This window comes from Myotis yumanensis, unplaced genomic scaffold (assembly GCF_028538775.1).
Source record: "Myotis yumanensis isolate MYYU_CA2020_CCGP unplaced genomic scaffold, mMyoYum1.0.hap1 SCAF_4, whole genome shotgun sequence".
Taxonomy (NCBI): domain Eukaryota; kingdom Metazoa; phylum Chordata; class Mammalia; order Chiroptera; family Vespertilionidae; genus Myotis; species Myotis yumanensis.
Genome location: NW_027223755.1, coordinates 6,558,272 through 6,577,225, shown reverse-complemented (window position 1 = coordinate 6,577,225; position 18,954 = coordinate 6,558,272).

Below are 18,954 nucleotides of genomic sequence, written 5' to 3'. Positions count from 1 at the left end.
TCATGTAAAATCTCCCGATATTCACAACAATGGTGCAAAAGGTTATCATTCCCATTTTAAAAATGAAGAAACTGAGGCCCAGAGAATGAAGATTGAGTTGGTGAGTGTTAGTTAGGACTGGGATCCAGTTAAAAACGTCTAAACCTCTAAAATACTACCATTCAGCCATTTTGGTTGCTTGTTTATGGGCAAAGATGTGGTTTCCAGTTTGTCACTGACTAGCTATGTGACGTTGGGCAGTTCTCGTTACCTCTCTGGGCTTCAGTGACCTCAGCTGTGAAGTATACAATAAAGAGGCAGGGCTAAAAAAATTTAAGCTGTAAAATAATTTTGTATTTATACTTATGTAAAAATATTCCCCAAGCCCTAGCTGGTTTGGCTCAGTGGGTAGAGCATCAGCCTGTGGCTTGAAGGGTCCCGGGTTCGATTCTGATCAAGGGCACATGCCCTGGGTTGCGGGCTTGATCCCTAGTGGTGGGGTGGGGGGTGGGGCGAGGGAGAAGGAGGGGGCGTGCAGGAAGCAGCCAAATGATGATTCTCTTTCATCACTGATGCTTCTATCTCTCCCTCTCCCCTCCTCTCTGAAATCAATATAAATATATTGGGGGGAAAAAAACAACAAAAAGAGAGTTTAAAAAATATTCCCCAATAATGAGTGTATCAGTCCAGATTCAGAAGTCACTCTTAGCTATATCAGCCAGAAATTTAATGCAGGGAGGTAGGTGCTCACGGGGGTGACTGAAAGGGCTGGAGGAGCAGGTACTGGGCAGGTACTGGCCGCTCTGCCAAGAGTGAATCTGATGAACAGGCTGGGGTGTGGGGCCCCTGGACTAGAGGCAGGTATTACATCACAATGATCATGGGTTCAAACTCAAACAGTCCTTAGTAACAATAGCATTTCCACTTATGTGTGGGGCAATGTATCTGACCTCTCCGAGCCTTCATTTCCTAGCTATACAATCAGATAACAAATGTAGAAATCTCTAGGGCAGTGATGAGCACAGAGTCGGTAGTCAATTAAGTTCTGTCCTTTCCCCATCTCCTGGGGGTGGGAATTGTGTTTATTTCAGAATAAAGAAAAAATGTGTGAACTAGAACCACGGGAAATCGTGATAAAGAGGTAAGATGGGGCCAGAAAATAAAAGTTTTCCTTTAAAAGGGGGGGGTCAGTGATAAGGGCTGATGGCGCTTTTTGGATAGGAAATGATATGAGAAATGTGTTGCTCTGGCAAAAATGTGGAGCCATATCTATAAGAAGCAAGCTGTTCTCACAATGGGTAGTAGGAGATGCCAGCCTTTGCCAACCTCTTTAAAAGAATGTTCCTTCCAATTTCATGGGAAATGCCCCGTGGGAAGCCACAGAAGTAGACTAAAGACCTTATTTAGTGAGAAGTATTTAATTGAAACAGTGCCTCTCACTGTTAAGCTTAGAAGTAGAGTGTATGGTCCCAGCAGGAACAGAATGATAGGCCTGGGACCACTCCCCCTGTGCCATAGGGGAAGGGCTGAGAAACAGTGGTCATGGAAGACAGAACAGATCTGACTCTGATATGATTGTGTGTCCCCAAAAGCACAACTACATGCCAACTGCAGGGATGAGAAAACAGGCATGAGTTTGGAGCAGAGAAATCATGCGACCTCTTTGCCACATGGCATCTGTAAAACCACTCAAGACCTCAAATGATTATAATACCAGTGACCTCGAACATACAAAAGAGTCTGTAATTCCTTCCAAAGTCAAGACACTTAAAAACTAAAATGTACCTTGGAATGTGTCTAGTAGCTGTTTAGTAGATTACAGCCTCCAACAGGTGCTTAAAGTAGATGCTTAAAATTAGAGTGCACAGATCAGCTACCCCAAAGCCTTCATGTTCCAAATGAGGTAACTAAGCCCGAAGGGTTAAGTAAATGGCTCAAGGTCACCAGCTAAACAGAGTCAGAACTCAAGTTTTCTGTCTTGCAGTTCATTGTTTTACCCCTCACTCCACATTGTTTTGGGCCCTTGTTTCTGAGGAAATTAGGTATCCATGCATCATGGTATTTTGTGAGACATGTTTAGCCAATAGGGCCATGCTAGCCATCTGCCTCTAGGAAGTGTTTGTGACCAAGAGATCTCCATGAAAACATCCTGGAGGGGAAGATTCACTTCTATCATGCACTGAGGAGAGTCGTACCAAGAATATGGCTCACACAGTCAAGCCAAAGGACACGTTCCTGGGCAGGGGATGGCTCAGTATGCATGGCTTTCTTCTGGACCCTTTCTTGCTACTGCAAGTATTAGACATCTCCTCTGGCTTCCATTGGTGCCAAAACATGAACACCACAGAGGTAAACACAGTCTACAAATACTAACACATACAAGGGACCATTGAAGTGAAGACCAAGGAAGAAAGGGAGGGAAGGAGAGAGCTAGAGACAGAGCTAGTGCTAGAGACAGAGATAGAGGACACACACACACACACACACACACTCACACACACGAACTAGAAAGAGTAAATACATATGCTAACAAAGGCATTTTTCCTGGGCCGCTCCCTTCACCAGAAATCTGAAAGCTGGGCTGTAATTCAGGAGTCAATCTGTTTTGAGTTTCTTTCCATCGTTTGTAGGCATCTGATTCTTACCAAGGATTCCCATGGGGGAAATTGTTCTTTCCTCAGCTTAATGAGGATTATTGACAAAGACCACGTCTCTCTATTCTTCCCTGTAGGTAAAGAGTGACTCATGGATGGCTGAGGGAGAGAGTCCAACATCTCTAAGAGTTAAGACTCCCCCCTCCCCAGTCTAACAATTTGTCATAGCAGCCACCCTTGCCAATGGGAGCATCGTGACACAGTGGCAACATGTGCTTCACAGAGGGTGGCCCTTAGTGACAGCATCTGGGAGCAATGACTTCTCTCACACAGAGAGAAAGCTCCTCCAGAGAACCGTGGAGACAACCATCAGTGCTTACTCTTATCAGTGTCCTTTTGGATCTCCGGGTCTCTCATCTCTTCCAGTAGTTTCTATGCTATTCAGCAGGTGGAAAACTGCGTAGGACTCCCTCTGCCCCTCCTCTGTGGACCAAATCTCAGAAGTCCTCGGTATCCTTTGACCAACACTTCCATACTCACATAGGTACCTTAGAGAAAAAGCTCACACATGTCCACAAGGACCCTGACAAGGCTGTTCATTAAAGCATTGTCTGTGATGGAAAACACCTGGAAACAACTTCAACCTCTATCCATAAGAGATGACGAATATATGTTGCTGCATTCATAGAATGGAATAAATACAGTAGGTAAAATAAATGACATTGGGATACATGCAGCAATACGGATGAATTTAAAAAATGTAATAATGAAGAACCCCGGCTGGGTAGCCCAGGTGGTTAGAGCATTGTTCTGCAATTCTAAGGTCGTGGATTTGACCTCTGGTCAGGGCACATACAAGAAGCAACCAATGAATGCATCAATAAGTGGAACAACAAATCCACTTTTCCTCTCTCTCTCTCCCTCTCCCCTTCTCCTCTCTCTCTTAAGTCAATCAATAAAAATATATAATAATGAAGAAGAAAAGCAATATAGAGCAGAATACCATTTATACAACGTTTGAAAGCATGCAAAATAATGCTTCTTATTATTCATTGAGGAAGTGAGCAGAGACCTGAAGAAAGTGGGAAAAGAAGTCATGGAGATATTTGGGGAAAGAGGGCTCCATGGAGGAGAAAGCAAGGGCCTAGAGGGCCTGAGGTGAAAACACCTTTGATGGGTTTGAGTAAGAACAAACAGGCTGTTATGGCTGGAGTAGAGTATTTGGGGGGAGGGCGAGAATAGGAAATGAGGACAGAGTGGGAGCCAGTTGTAGACCACAAGGGGCCTTGTCGTGGCCGTTGGAAAGTTTTGATCAGAAAGCCTGAGGTGTGAGGCCCAAAATCAAAGTCCAGTATTATGCTCTGCATTGACATCTGGGGGGAGGCCCCACATGACTACCCACAAGCTCTTTTTTAAGATCCTCTAGCCAAACCACCTTTCTATCAAATTGTCGAGGTGCAGTCCCTGCATATCCCTTGATTATTCAAACAACCAAGCACACCCCCCTGTGGGAACCATGGGGCACCACATCCTCTTGGTACTACAAAGTCTGCCTCCCACCACCCCTGGACGCTCACTCGTTCCTGAGTGCAACCCCCACGTGGCCACACATGGCCTGCAATGTACTCCTCCGCAGACTGCGAGCATATGTGACTAATGAACTGTCATCAATGCCATCTGTCCAGTACTGGGTGCCATGCCTGTGACTATCAGTCATGCCCGTAAGTTTAGGCGGGAATCCTACCGCATCAATGGGGTGACTAGGAGGGAGCTACAGCAGTCACGTGAGCTGATTTATGCTTTACGTGGATGCCAGCTAGTGTTAAGAATGAGCTACCAGGAGATAAAACCAAGACCAGATGGGAACTGTGGCATCATCTAGACATGCTTCTCATATCAGAGATGAGAGTGGAAGTGGCGATGGGGAGATGGGTCTGGATTGAGAAATACTGTGAAGGCACCGCCAGTATGATTTGCTCAGAAATCAAATGTGGCTACAAACGGGAGAGAGGCGTCTGCTCTGAAAACTGCTTGCAACTTATTCATGTGAAGAAAACTGGGAGAAGGGCTGTTTTGTGGCGAATCACCCTGTCTTATGGGAATTTTGGCAGAAATAATAAAAATAAAAGGGAAAGATTCTAGCTCATTTTGTGAGGTTTGCACGGTCTTAATACCAAATCCAGGTCAAGCAGATGAAACTGTCTCTAGACGAATTTCACTTAGGAACACGAATGTGAAAATCCTAATTAAAATATCAGCTATCAGAGTTCAATAATGAATTTAAAGCATAAAACATGAGCAAAGGGGGCCCATTCAAGAAAAAATGGTTTAAGAAAAGAAAATACAAAACTACTAAAACATTTTATCCCATTAATGGACTAAAGGGGCAAAATTACATGATCATCTCAACAAATGCCTAGAAAGCATCAAATAAAATTCAACATCTATGTTTTCTAAATAAACTCTTTGATAACTAGGAGTAGAGGGAAACATTTTTAACCTAACGAAGGCTTTCTAGCAATGATCCACTACAATCCTCAGATTTAATTCCGTTACAGTTAAGGGGACAGGACAGCCTTGGTATTGCTGCCTCTGGGACAGAGCACACGAAGTCCTGGTCAAGGCACAAAGACCAGGAAGGAAGATCAAATCGGTGGTCTTTGCAGTTACACTACCGGGTCAAATGCAGGGGAGACCAAGGAAAACCAGCAAACTGCCAAGCATCCAACACAGAAACCATCCCCACACGCCACAATATTTTGAATTCAATTTAAAAAATCATCTGAGTCTGGAGTTGAATAAAGAATGTCATCTTCTTCTTGCAAGGTGCTTGGTTTGATTATTTCCTCATCTGATGCCATTTATGGGGATTGAATTTTATTTGCACAATACAATATATTACGATGATAAATTCAATAATAAAATAATGATAATTTTCACTTCTATGGAAATATCAACAAAAGAACAAAAGCGAGCATGAAATAATAATAAACCATTGAGATGACTAGAGGATTTTCCTAAGAGGCAGATATACTATAATTAGATAGACAGATAGATAAATGTATTCCATATGTATGTATAAAATGTAGATTTGTATTTTCAATTGCCTCTTAGGAAAATCCTCTAGTCATCTCAAAATTGAATAAAAATATGTGCTAATGTTATTTCATGTGTCAAAAGCTAAAAAGGTATGTAATTATTACTTACTCATATACTAATTTATATTATACCTTTAGTCCAATAAATGAATAAGAATCTAAAAATGTTTTGAGAAAAATAATATGAAAATTTTAATATAAGATAAATACTATTTTTCAAATTTGCTTTGAATTCATGGGCATATCTTAAATTGTTAGAGAAATATATCATTAAAGCACAATTGAGAATCAAAAAATAAAAATAAATAAACCATTGACATGAAAAGCCTCAAAAAAACTAAATTTTGTTGATGCTCCAAAGACGAAATCTGTAAAAATAATAATGAAGAATGCACACCATGTTTACCATTTTAGGTATGAAATTCATAATAACACAAACAAATCTCAAGTGTCACAATGAACAAAAAAAATCTCAAGTGTCGCAGTGTTTATCTCTCTCGTGTCTGAGTGGCAGCCCCATGTATCAATATTGGAACTTCTTCCATATGCGCTGGGATATTGACAAACTTAAGTTACCATAATTTTCTTTACTAACCCAGAGATGTCACTAACAAGTCTGATTTTAAAATTGGGCGACCAGAGTTGATGTGAGAGGTTTGCGGCTATAGACGTGCATGGCGTGTGGGGAAGGTCTGCCGCTTGCCTCTATTGACGCTTATGGCATACAAAGGGTTAAAAGGGAGGGAGTTCAGCAAATTTGTTAGATATAAAAACAAGATGTAAAACTCAACAGTGGTCCCAAACAAGGTGAACCTGAAAAGACCCACACCAAGACACATCATAATTACCATGGCAAATGTTCAGGACAAAGAGAGAATCTTATAGGCTGCAAGAGAGAGAAGGAAAGTTACATACAAGGGATCTCCCATTAGATTATCAAATGATTTCTCAACAGAAACACATCAGGTCAGAAAAGAATGGACGGAAATCTACAAAGTGATGCAAAGCAAAGGACTGAATCCAAGAATACTCTATCCAGCAAGGCTATCGTTCAAAATTGAAGGGGAAATAAGAAGCTTCACAGACAAAAAAGGGCTAAGGGAGTTTATCACCACCAAGCCAGCCATGCAAGAAATGCTAAAGGGACTGGTGTAAATAGAAGAAATAACAACCTCAGAAAGAAAACAGCCACACACACAAAAATAAATGGCTACAAACAAGTACCTTTCAATAATAACTTTAAATGTAAACGGACTAAATGCTCCAACCAAAAGACATCGAGTGGCTGAATGGATAAAAAAACATGACCCATACATCTGCTGTCTACAAGAGACCCACCTCATTAGAAGGGACTCACACAGACTGAAAGTGAAGGGATGGAAAAATATCTTTCACGCAAATGGAAAGGAAAAGAAAGCTGGGGTAGCAATACTTATATCGGACAAAATACATCTCAAAGTGAAGGCCATATCCAGAGATAAGGAAGGCCACTTCATAATACTAAAGGGATCAATACAACAAGAAGATATAACTCTGGTAAACATATATGCACCCAATGCAGGAGCACCCAAATTCATAAAAAAACTCCTGGAAGATAACAAAGGAGAGATCGACAACAATATAATCATAGCAGGGGACTTTAATACACCACTGACATCACTGGATAAGTCCACTAGACAAACAATCAGCAAAGAAACAGCAATCCTAAATGACTCACTAGAGCAGATGGACTTAATTGACATCTTCAGAACACTCCACCCCAAAGCCATGGAATATACATTCCTCTCAGGTGCTCATGGGACATATTCAAAAATAGACCACATATTGGGTCACAAGCAAAGCCTCCACAAATTCAAGAAGATTAAAATCATAAAAAGCATCTTCTCAGACCACGATGGCATAATGTTAGAAAAAACTACAATAAAAACAACCCAAAATACTCAAACACTTGGAAGCTGAATAGCATGTTATTAAATATTGATTGGGTTACCAATGAGATCAAAGAAGAAATTAAAAACATCCTGGACACTAATGAGAATGAAAACACAACAATCCAAAACCTATGGGACACAATGAAAGCAGTCCTGAGAGGGAAGTTTATAGCTCTACAGGCCTATCTCAAAAAACAAGAAAAAATGGTAGTAAATAATCTAACTCTTCAACTCAAAGAATTAGAAAGAGAGCAACAAGAAAACCCCAGAGTGAGGAGAAGGAAGGAGATAATAAAGATTAGAGCAGAAATAAATGACATAGAGAACAAAAAAAAAATACAGAAAATCAATGAAACCAAGAGCTGGTTCTTTGAAAGGATAAACAAGATTGACAAACCCCTAGCCAGGCTCACCAAGAAGCAAAGAGAGAGGTCCCAAATAAACCAAATCAGAAACGGTAGAGGCGAAATAACAACAGACCCCACAGAAATACAAATGATTGTTAAACAATACTACGGACAACTCTACTCCAACAAACTAGACAACCTGGAGGAAATGGACAAATTCCTAGAAAAATACAACATTCCAAAACTCAATCAGGAAGAATCAAAAAATCTCAATAGGCCAATAACTATGGAAGAAATTGAAGCAGTCATCAAAAAGCTTCCAGCAAACAAAAGCCCAGGTCCGGACGGCTTCTCAGGGGAGTTTTATCAAACTTTCAAGGAAGAACTAAAACCTATCCTCCTCAGATTACTACAAAAAGTTCAAGAGGAGGAAGGATATGAGGAAACCAAGATGGCGGCATAGGTAAACACCAGAGTTTGCTGCCTCGAACAACCACTTCAAAAATACAACTAAAAGACAGAATGGACATCAACCAGAACCACAGGAAGGCTGGCTGAGGAGAGACTCTTCAACTAGAAGGAAAAACAACAGCATTACGAGGCTCAGAGGCGCAGTGTGGAAAATTTAAAGGTACGGTGGTGCGGCGGTGCGCGCGCAAAGCAGGCTGGTGGCTGAGGGCGCGGTTGTCGTTTTCAATCAGGAGTGAGTCTCAGACTCTGGGCTACAGATCCGGGTGAGTCTCTAGGGACCCAGACTCAAACGGGAGAAGCGGGACTGTCTGGCTAGGGTCCCTCCGAGGTTTGCAGCGGTTGCGGGGACAGAGAGGCAGAGCCCCTGGAGACGGACTGAGAGCAGCCATAGCTGCTCCCTCCCCCCACCCTGTTGAGCCCGCCCCGCCCAAGCCCTGCGCAGAGCCATTTGCCGATCACCTCAGGCAAAGGCTGGACTAGCGCCTCCCCAGAGGACTGAAGTTTTCCACACAGCTGATTCCTACAGCCAGTCGGCCTGGTGGTCAAATCCCTCTAGTGTTAACTACAACAATTAAGGCTTGGCTAGAACAAGACTGCGCACAAATACCACAAGGGGGTGCACCAAGAAAGCATAAAAGATGCGGAGACAAAAAAACATGACAGAAATGGAGGATATGGAGCTAAAAATCGCAATTTTGAGGGCTTGCTATAAACTTGAGCAGAGCCTCACGAAAACTAATGAGACCCTCGATGCTACGATAAAAAAATTAGAAAGTAAGCATACACGGACTGAAATAAAGAATATTATACCCAATAGCAGTCCAGAGGAGCACAAGAATCAAACCAAAGATTTGACAAAAAACACCCAACTGGAAAAGCAAAATGAAAAAAGAATCCGAAAGTGTGAAGATAGTGTAAGGAGCCTCTGGGACAGTTTCAAGCGGACTAATATCAGAATAATTGGGGTGCCAGAAGATGAGAGACAGCAAGATATTGAAAACCTATTTCAAGAAATAATGGCAGAAAACTTCCCCTACCTGGAGAAAGAAATGGACTTACAGGTCCAAGAAGCACAGAGAACCCCAAACAAAAGGAATCCAAAGAGGACCACACCAAGACACATCATAATTAAAATGCCAAGAGCAAAAGACAAAGAGAGAATCTTAAAAGCAGCAAGAGAAAGAGACTCAATTACCTACCAGGGAATACCCATACGACTGTCAGCTGATTTCTCAACAGAAACTTTGCAGGCCAGAAGGGAATGGCAAGAAATATTCAAAGTGCTGAATACCAAGAAGCTACAACCAAGATTACTTTATCCAGCAAAGCTATCATTCAGAATTGAAGGTCAGATAAAGTGCTTCACAGACAAGGAAAAGCTAAAGGAGTTCATCAACACTAAACCATTATTACACGAAAGACTGAAAGGTATCCTTTAAGAAGAGGAAGAAGAAAAAGGTAAAGATACAAATTGTGAACAACAAACATGCATCTATCAACAAGTGAATCTAAGAATCAAGTGAATAAATAATCTGATGTACAGAATGAACTGGTGATTATAATGAATCAGGGACATAGAAAGGGAATGGACTGACTATTCTTGGGGGGGAAAGGGGAATGGGAGATTCGGAAAGAGACTGGACAAAAATCGTGCACCTATGGATGAGGACAGTGGGTGGGAAGTGAGGGCGGAGGGTGGGGTGGGAACTGGAAGGAGGGGAGTTATGGGGGGGGGAGGGAAGAGGAACAAATGTAATCTGAACAATAAAAATTAAAAAAAAAAGAAAAATGAAAAAATAAATAAATACATAAGGATATGAAATTAAAAAAAAAAAAAAAGTTTAAGAGGAACACTTCCAAGCACATTCTATGAAGCTAGCATCACCCTAATACCAAAACCAGGTAAAGACAACACAATGAAAGAGAACTACAGGCCAATATCCCTCATGAACATAGATGCCAAAATCCTCAACAAAATCTTAGCAAATCGGATCCAGCAGTACATCAGAAGGATCATACACCATGACCAAGTAGGATTTATCCCAGGGATGCAAGGATGGTACAACATCCGTAAATCAATAAACGTGATACATCACATAAACAAATTGAAAGAAAAAAACCACATGGTCATATCAATTGATGCAGAAAAAGCATTCGACAAAATCCAACACCCATTTTTGATAAAAACTCTCAGCAAGGTGGGAATAGAAGGATCATACCTCAACATAATAAAAGCCATATATGACAGGCCCACAGCCAACATCATACTCAATGGACAAAAACTAACACCATTTCCCCTAAGAACAGGAACAAGACAGGGATGCCCACTCTCACCACTCCTGTTCAACATAGTCCTGGAAGTATTAGCCATTGCAATTAGGCAAGAAGAAGAAATAAAAGGCATCCACATTGGAAAAGAGGAAGTAAAACTGTCCTTATTTGCAGACGACATGATATTATACATACAAAACCCTAGAGACTCCATCAAAAAACTACTAGACTTAATACATGAATTTGGCAATGTAGCAGGATACAAAATTAACCCCAAGAAATCTGAGGCATTCCTATACACCAATAGTGAACTTTCAGAAAGAGAGATTATAAAAACAATCCCATTTACCATCGCACCAAAAAAATTAAGATACCTAGGAATAAACTTAACTAAAGAGGTAAAAGACCTCTACTCAGAAAACTACAGGACGTTGAAAAAAGAGATAGAGGAAGACATAAAGAGATGGAAGAACATACCATGTTCTTGGATTGGTAGAATCAACATCATTAAAATGTCCATACTACCCAAAGCAATCTATAAATTCAACGCACTTCCCATTAAAATACCAATGGCCTTCTTCAAAGATCTAGAACGAACTCTCCAAAAATTCATCTGGAATAAAAAAAGACCCCGAATAGCTGCAGCGATCCTGAGAAAGAACAAAGTAGGTGGGATCTCAATGCCAGATATCAAACTGTATTACAAAGCCACTGTTCTCAAAACTGCCTGGTACTGGCACAAGAACAGACATATAGATCAATGGAATAGAATAGAGAGTCCAGAAATTAGCCCGAACCAATATGCTCAATTAATTTTTGACAAAGGAGTCATGAACATACAATGGAGTCAAGATAGTCTCTTCAATAAATAGTGTTGGGAAAATTGGACAGATACATGCAAGAAAATGAAACTAGACCACCAACTTACACCATACACAAGAATAAACTCAAAATGGATAAAGGACTTAAATGTATGACAGGAAACCATAAAAATTCTAGAAGAATACAAAGGCAACAAAATCTCAGACATATGCCAAAGCAATTTCTTCACTGATACAGCTCCTAGGGCAGTTGAAACTAAAGAGAAAATGAACAAATGGGACTACATCAAAATAAAAAGCTTCTTCACAGCAAAAGAAACCATCAACAAAACAACAAGAAAACCCACTTCATGGGAAAACATATTTGCCAACGTCATATCTGATAAGGGCCTAATCTCCAAAATTTATAGGGAACTCATACAACTTAACAAAAAGAAGATAAACAATCCAATCAAAAAATGGGCAAAGGATCTAAATAGACACCTTTCAAAAGAGGACATTCAGAAAGCCAAGAGACATATGAAAACATGCTCAAAGTCACTAATCATCCGAGAGATGCAAATCAAAACAACAATGAGGTACCATCTCACACCTGTCAGAATGGCCATCATCAACAAATCAACAAACGACAAGTGCTGGAGAGGATGTGGAGAAAAGGGAACCCTCCTGCACTGCTGGTGGGAATGCAGACTGGTGCAGCCACTATGGAAGACAGTATGGAGTTTCCTCAAAAAATTGGAAAGGGAACTCCCATTTGACCCTGTGATCCCACTTCTAGGAATATATCCCAAGGAACCAGAAACACCAATTAGAAAGGATATATGCACCCCTATGTTCATAGCAGCACAATTCACCATAGCTAAGATCTGGAAACAGCCTAAGTGCCCATCAGTAGATGAATGGATTAGAAAACTGTGGTACATCTACACGATGGAATACTATGCTGCTGTAAAAAAGAAGGAACTCATACCATTTGCAACAGCATGGATGGAACTGGAGAGCATTATGCTAAGTGAAATAAGCCAGTCAATGAAGGAAAAACACCACATGATCTCACTCATTCATGGATAATAAAGACCATTACAAACTTTTGAACAATAATAGATACAGAGGCAGAGCTGCCTCAAACTGATTGTCAAACTGCAGTGGGAAGGCCAGGGAGGGTTGGGGGACAGGAGGGAGGGGAGTAAGAGATCAACCGAAGGACTTGTATGCATCTATATAAGCATAACTAATGGACATAAGACACTGGGGGGTAAGGGAGGGCAGGGGTTTGTGAAGGGTGGGGGGGATAAAAAGGGCACTTATGTAATACCCTTTGTAATACTTTTAGCAAAAATAAAAAAAAAATAAAAATAAATAAAAATTAAAAAAAAAACTCAACAGTGCTCCTACAAGCAAGCAATTACCCAGTGAATAATACAACAGGATATAAGATGCCGTTCATAGTAGCACCAAAAGCTATAAAGTACTAGTATACAGACATTAACCAAAGAAAACACAAGATCTTTATAGAGAATAAATTTAAAACTATTAAAGCACATAGCAGAAAACCTAAATAAATGAAGCGTTAAATACCACGTAAATTAACAGCTTGCTTTAATATCTTTTAATTTTTTTTCTTGATTAATCCCTAAATTCAATACAATCACAATCAAAATCCCAGGTGGATTTTTAAAACATAAAATAGATTCTAGAATTTATGTAGGAAAATAAGAACTCTTAAAGAGTTAAGGCAAAACCAAAAAAGCTAACAAAAGTGGCAGACAATAAGGACAATAGCTAAAACCCACAAATAATTAAATTTTAAGATTCTCTTGCAATCCAATTAAGTCAATATTGAAAGTGAAGTTCAAAGCAGAAAACATGGAGAGAAGAACCCTCCTTTATAGGCAACATGACAAATTAGAAAACCATATTATAAACACCAGCCAAGTTAAGAAATGCAGTAAGAAAAAAAATGGACAAAGGTATAAAGAGATGAATCACATGAGGAAAAACCAGATGTCTAATAATTATATGAAGAATGCTCTCCCTCACTAGTAATCAGATGAGTGTAAATGAAAACAAGAATGATATCCCACTTACTACACAGAGATCGGCCACAATGAGAAAGCCAGGAAGTAACAAGTGCTGGTGTGGATGTGGGAAGCAGTAACCTCATACACCCCCGGGGGAGCACACAGCAAGGCAGCCTTCCTGGGCAGCAGCCTAGCCATGCCGACTGAAATGAAGAATACATCCGCACGGCAACCCCAAAATCCTACTCCTGTGAGGATCCTCTAAATAGCGAGTGTTAAGAAATCTTCGGGAGGCTCATGCCCAATTGTCTGTGGTAGCAAGGACTGGGAGGCAATCTAAATGTCCATTGATCAGGGAAACTGACTAAGAAAATGTATGATATGATTCATGGAATTCTGTGTGACCATCAGACATAATGGAGAAGACTTACACATGGCAACATGGACAGACCTCAAAACAAAGCATTGAGTAAAAATAATAATAATAAGGAAATGAGATTCAAAGCTTGATAGCATTTATGTAAATCAAAAACACTGATACAAAATAACATTATATATATGTATTTTAATCCTCACCCGAAGATATGTTTTTTTCCTTTGACATTTTTAGAGAGAGTGGAAGAAAGGGTGGAAAGGGACAGAAAGAGGGGAGAGAGAGAAATGTCGATGTGAAAGAGACACTTCCAACCCTTGCCTCCCACAGGCATGCACCTGGACTGGGGGGTGAGGAACAAACCTGCAACCCAGGCACATGCCCTTGACCAGGAATCGAAACTCTGAGCCCTGGCTGGCTTGGCTCAGTGGATAGAGCATTGGCCTGCGGACTGAAAGGTCTTGGGTTCCATTCCAGTCAAGGGCACATGCCCAGGTTGCAGACTCAGTCCCCAGAAGGGATGTGCAGGAGGCAGCCAATCAATGATTCTCTTTCATCATTGATGTTTCTAGCTCTCTCTCCCTCTCCCTTCCTCTCTGAAATAAATAAAAATACATTTAAAAATAAAAACAAAAAAACTCTGACCCTCCGGTGCACAGACAAATGCTCTAACCACTGAGAAACACCAGCCAGGGCAAAATAACATTATGTTTTAAGGATCTCTATGTGTAAATAAACACCAGGAAGACAGATGGTACAGATGTAGATTGAAAACACTATAGTGAGTCACACAGAGGAAGGGAGTGAGAGGAGGCGTAAAGGGGGAAGATGTAAAGACAGTGAGTGGGGCCTTGCATGGACCCGTGCTGACAACAGATCATGAAGAAAGACTTTTCATAGCTCAATTCTGCCTGCCTGGGGCCTAAGACAGACAAAGTACAGAAAGGAAAAAAACCTTTCGGGCCGATCTCGCTCTTGGTGTTCTGAAATGTCTGTCTCGCTTCTGCAGAAAAAAATGAAGCGTTTCCTAGGACCCAAAGACAACGTGTCCTCCCCAGGCCTGTAGCTGAGCCCTCAGGCCTCCGTGTCGTCACCTGCGAATAGCAGTGCCCCTGCGCCAGGTAGGTCACGTGCATCAAAAGAGCTAAGCCACGCAGTCCCCACCCAGGGTCTGGGTCAGTGCCCAGCCGTCACTGTTATTTGAAATCGCAGAATGTTAGCATCTGACAACATCCGATTGGCCAATGAGTCAACTCTGTTCCACTTCTGTGAGGCTGGACAACCCTAGGGCTTGTGGGACTTGCCCACAGGCTGGAGATAAGGGGGGAGACAGAAATGAGATGCCAGCTCACCTCACTCATCACCCACTTTTGTCCACTACCACTCACTGCCTCCCCGGCTTCCCGAGAAGACTTATACAAACGCATTTTCCTGGAACTAAGAGGAATTTTTATTCCTAACGTTTAAATCCGCACGATGTCAACATTTCTGGCCAATAAAGTGCAGTGAAGGGAATAAAAAATATATTAGAAAAACTATCCACAATAGCTCTTTTCAAAAATGTAATGCAATTTCCAAATCATGCCAATGATTGTCCAGAATTAGGAGGGAAGGTGCCTATAGAGTCAGGAAGAGGACATCAGGAAGCAGGCTGTTAGGTATCAGGGTGCAGTAAGCCAGGCCAGCAGGCTGTGGACATACCAGGCTGAAGGCCATTATTTGAGACCCAGCAAAGTAGAGAAATTTAAAAGCAGGGTTCTCTGCCCCTCCTCCAGGAGAATGTCTTTATTTCTGTCTCCAGAATGCAATGTGGAGGCCAGCACACGGCTGCCAACTGCGGGAAGCCTGCCATCCTGCTGGATGCTGCTGTCCCCACGAAGGTGTCAAGACCATGGACCATTCTGGAACATGAGGAGAGCCACCAAGGCCATACAGAGTCGGGGCCCCGGCCAGGATGAGGACACCAGCCTCAGCCACAATGCGAAATGCAATAGTGAGAGTTTATATGGGGCTTAACATCAAAACAGAATGGTTTACAAGAACCCAGCATTTGCAGGCTCAGAGCCAGCCTCTTGATCCTGCCCTGGTGTGCGTGGCATTAGCATTTCACTACACAGACTCCTGCCTTCTGCTTCCTCTCCTCCTCCCGCTCTCCCTCAGCTAATTTCAATTATCCTCCCACATGCAGAAATGCAGAGCGTTTGGGGGCTCGCTTTGTGACCCAGGGCACGTGTTCCCATCTCCAGGGGCAAACATTGTACCGAGTTTAGTTTTCCCCCTACTGTACGCCCAGAGAAAAGCAACGGGACTCTGTTCTGTCCCTTACACTGTCTTCCTCTCAAGTTTCTCCCCTCGGGAGCTCTGACTTTTGCTTGAAATCTGTTTTCACCCTTTCAAGAGACATGAACATTCAGAGAGATGTCCACTCTTTGTGGGGTAACGGAGAGCAAATCACTAACTCTGTGTACACTCAGACACCAGGCAAGGTTTCCCCAAAGCCATTCATTGGAAAAAAAAGAATCATTTTATGTTCACCATCTCCTGCTATAGGGCCTTCTCATCATTATTTTATATCAAATAACGCAGTTCTTTTCACAGAAGACACATTATCCTGAAACACCCTGAATCAATGCAGATTCTGATGGTTATAAGTGGAACCAGCGAACTGTAACACATATTGAAGTATTCTTTCACTTGGGTGAATGGCCTCACAGTTGCCAGAGTGGGTGTTGAAAACAAGCCTTTAAGCATCACTTTAAAAAAAAAAATACTTCATAAGCATCACTTTTTAAAGTGGTTCAGTAATTGTGTGTGGGTGTTGAAAATAGGCAACGGTAGGAAGAACACAAGGATTTTAATGCTGTGCTGTGGCTTGGGGCAAAGTTGAAATATGAGAGTGGAAAAAAATAGAACTATAGTAATAATTGTATACAACATATAACGTATAAATGATACTAATGTATCCATTTTATAGGTATATGGAATCATTTAAATATACATAGCTAAGTGATAAAGTGTTGTTAAGTAAATAATTGGTGATTTTTCGCTATGTTTCTAACATTTTGGGGGATGGGAAGGAAGGACTTACTGGAAAATGGAAGCGGGTCTCATGTTTGGCGTTGCCTTCTACTAGGGCATATACGGTAGATCCATAGACAGTGGCCAATCCTAAGGAGGGTTGTAGGGGAAGAACCACCCGCACTTCCACAGCAAGTTCTCCTCTGTCCTCAGTGTCACTGAGAAAGTATGTTTACCTAACAGTCTTCACCTTGATGCCCAGCCTTAGCACAGGATGGCTCTTCCCTACAGGGGACCATGCTTGTCTGTAAGGAAGCAGTGGGCGTATTCTAGAAGAAAGTGAGTGTCTGAGGTGCTGCTTCGAAAGCAGCCACTTTCGGAGACTATACATTTATTCCAAGAATGTCAGTCCCGGGCCAGAGCTGCTGGGAGGGCCTGGTGAGGACGCCTCGGCCTTCAGAGCCGCCCCCGCACTTCATAGACAGCCTTTCTTCTCTTTCCTTTTAACCCCAAACAGTTATACTCATGCCGCTTACCAGGCTGGCCTCTGGATGACTTATGGCTCTTTCCAGAAATCATTAAATCCACTCCCTTCCATGGCTCCCATCCCCCACCCTCACCCCAAAGGATGGAGACTTGGCACAGAGCGGCGCTCTCAGAAAAATGCTTTGCAGGCTCCGAAGACAGTTCCACAAGAGCAGTTCCAAATGTTTAGAGGAAAAACAACATAATTAGAGTAAGTATATGACCTCCCAGTGAGAATGTGCTGAAAAGAGACGGCATTCCTTTGGGTTCTTAGTTCTGGGAGGCTTTTTTTTTTTTTTAAGAATCCTTTCATATTCCTGCCTCGTGTTTGCATACAAGCCTTAGCATATCAGACCAGGTACCTGGGTTTAGCAAGGAATTTCATCTGCTTACTAGTTAGTCAAAATGAAAGCCTTCAGCTTTTTTTTCTTTTTTTGAGATTATCCCTATCAACAGAAGCACAGTTTACAAACCGGCCATGCACATTAACAAGAGTCAATGAAGTAAAATGAATATTCTATCTTGGATTCTTTAGCAAAGCAGTGAAACCATCACCCTAATAACAAACATGGACTGCACACAAGTCCGGGTGCAGTCCAGGAGTAAGGTAATGAATCAGCACCTTCAGGTGCTCATTTGCAGGGGGCTGAAAGCCTTTGCTCCATGGACTTGTCTCATTTGTGGGCCTGCTTAATACATCTTTCCTCTCACATTTTGGCTCCAGCGGGTTCCATTGTCTCCGTATAGCATACTCTGGTTTCAGTGTTCTGGACAGTTATTTTGTGATGAATTCATCACTATTCTGTTTTGGATAGAATCTCCCAGCACATAAGCTATCCCTGTTTGGAAATTAGGCTGTTTTCAAAATGTATTTTAACTCTTTCAAGCCACTAGAGTATTACTTAGGAAGTTCATTGAGGCAGTAATTTCCCTAGTAGGAGTAGCTGATTCTTTAAACGCTGTCAACAAGCCAACTTGTGAGTTGATAAGATCCAATGCAGACATATTGCAACCCAAACCAGTTAAGAAATAAGCTACTTTGGGGATTTAAAAAGAGAAAACGAAGCCAGGGAAATTTGCTAATTCTTTTGGACAGAACTTTAAAATTAGGGAATGAAGGAAAACAAATAGGACTTTACATATTTGGGTATCAGAAGAGCATTTGATTCAGAAGAGTAATTTTACACTTAGATTAATTCAAGCTGGTTGGACTATTTGGAGACTAAAATGCATTCATTCTAATATGATACTCATTAAATTCGCATTTCCCATTACCTCTGGAGAATGCACAGTGCCAAATGCAGGCCTTTAAGATAAGTTCTTTCACTGGGCAAAAGTTTTAGGAAACTTTTTCCAGGAATTTAACGCAGAGGAAAACCCAACAGAAACAAGAGCCATTTACATTTGTCCACACTACAGCATTTCTCTGGGTTCTGCCAGGCAGTTTTCAGATATCTCAAGTCAATCTCTCATTCCTACCTCTGGTGTCTCACTACAACAATACC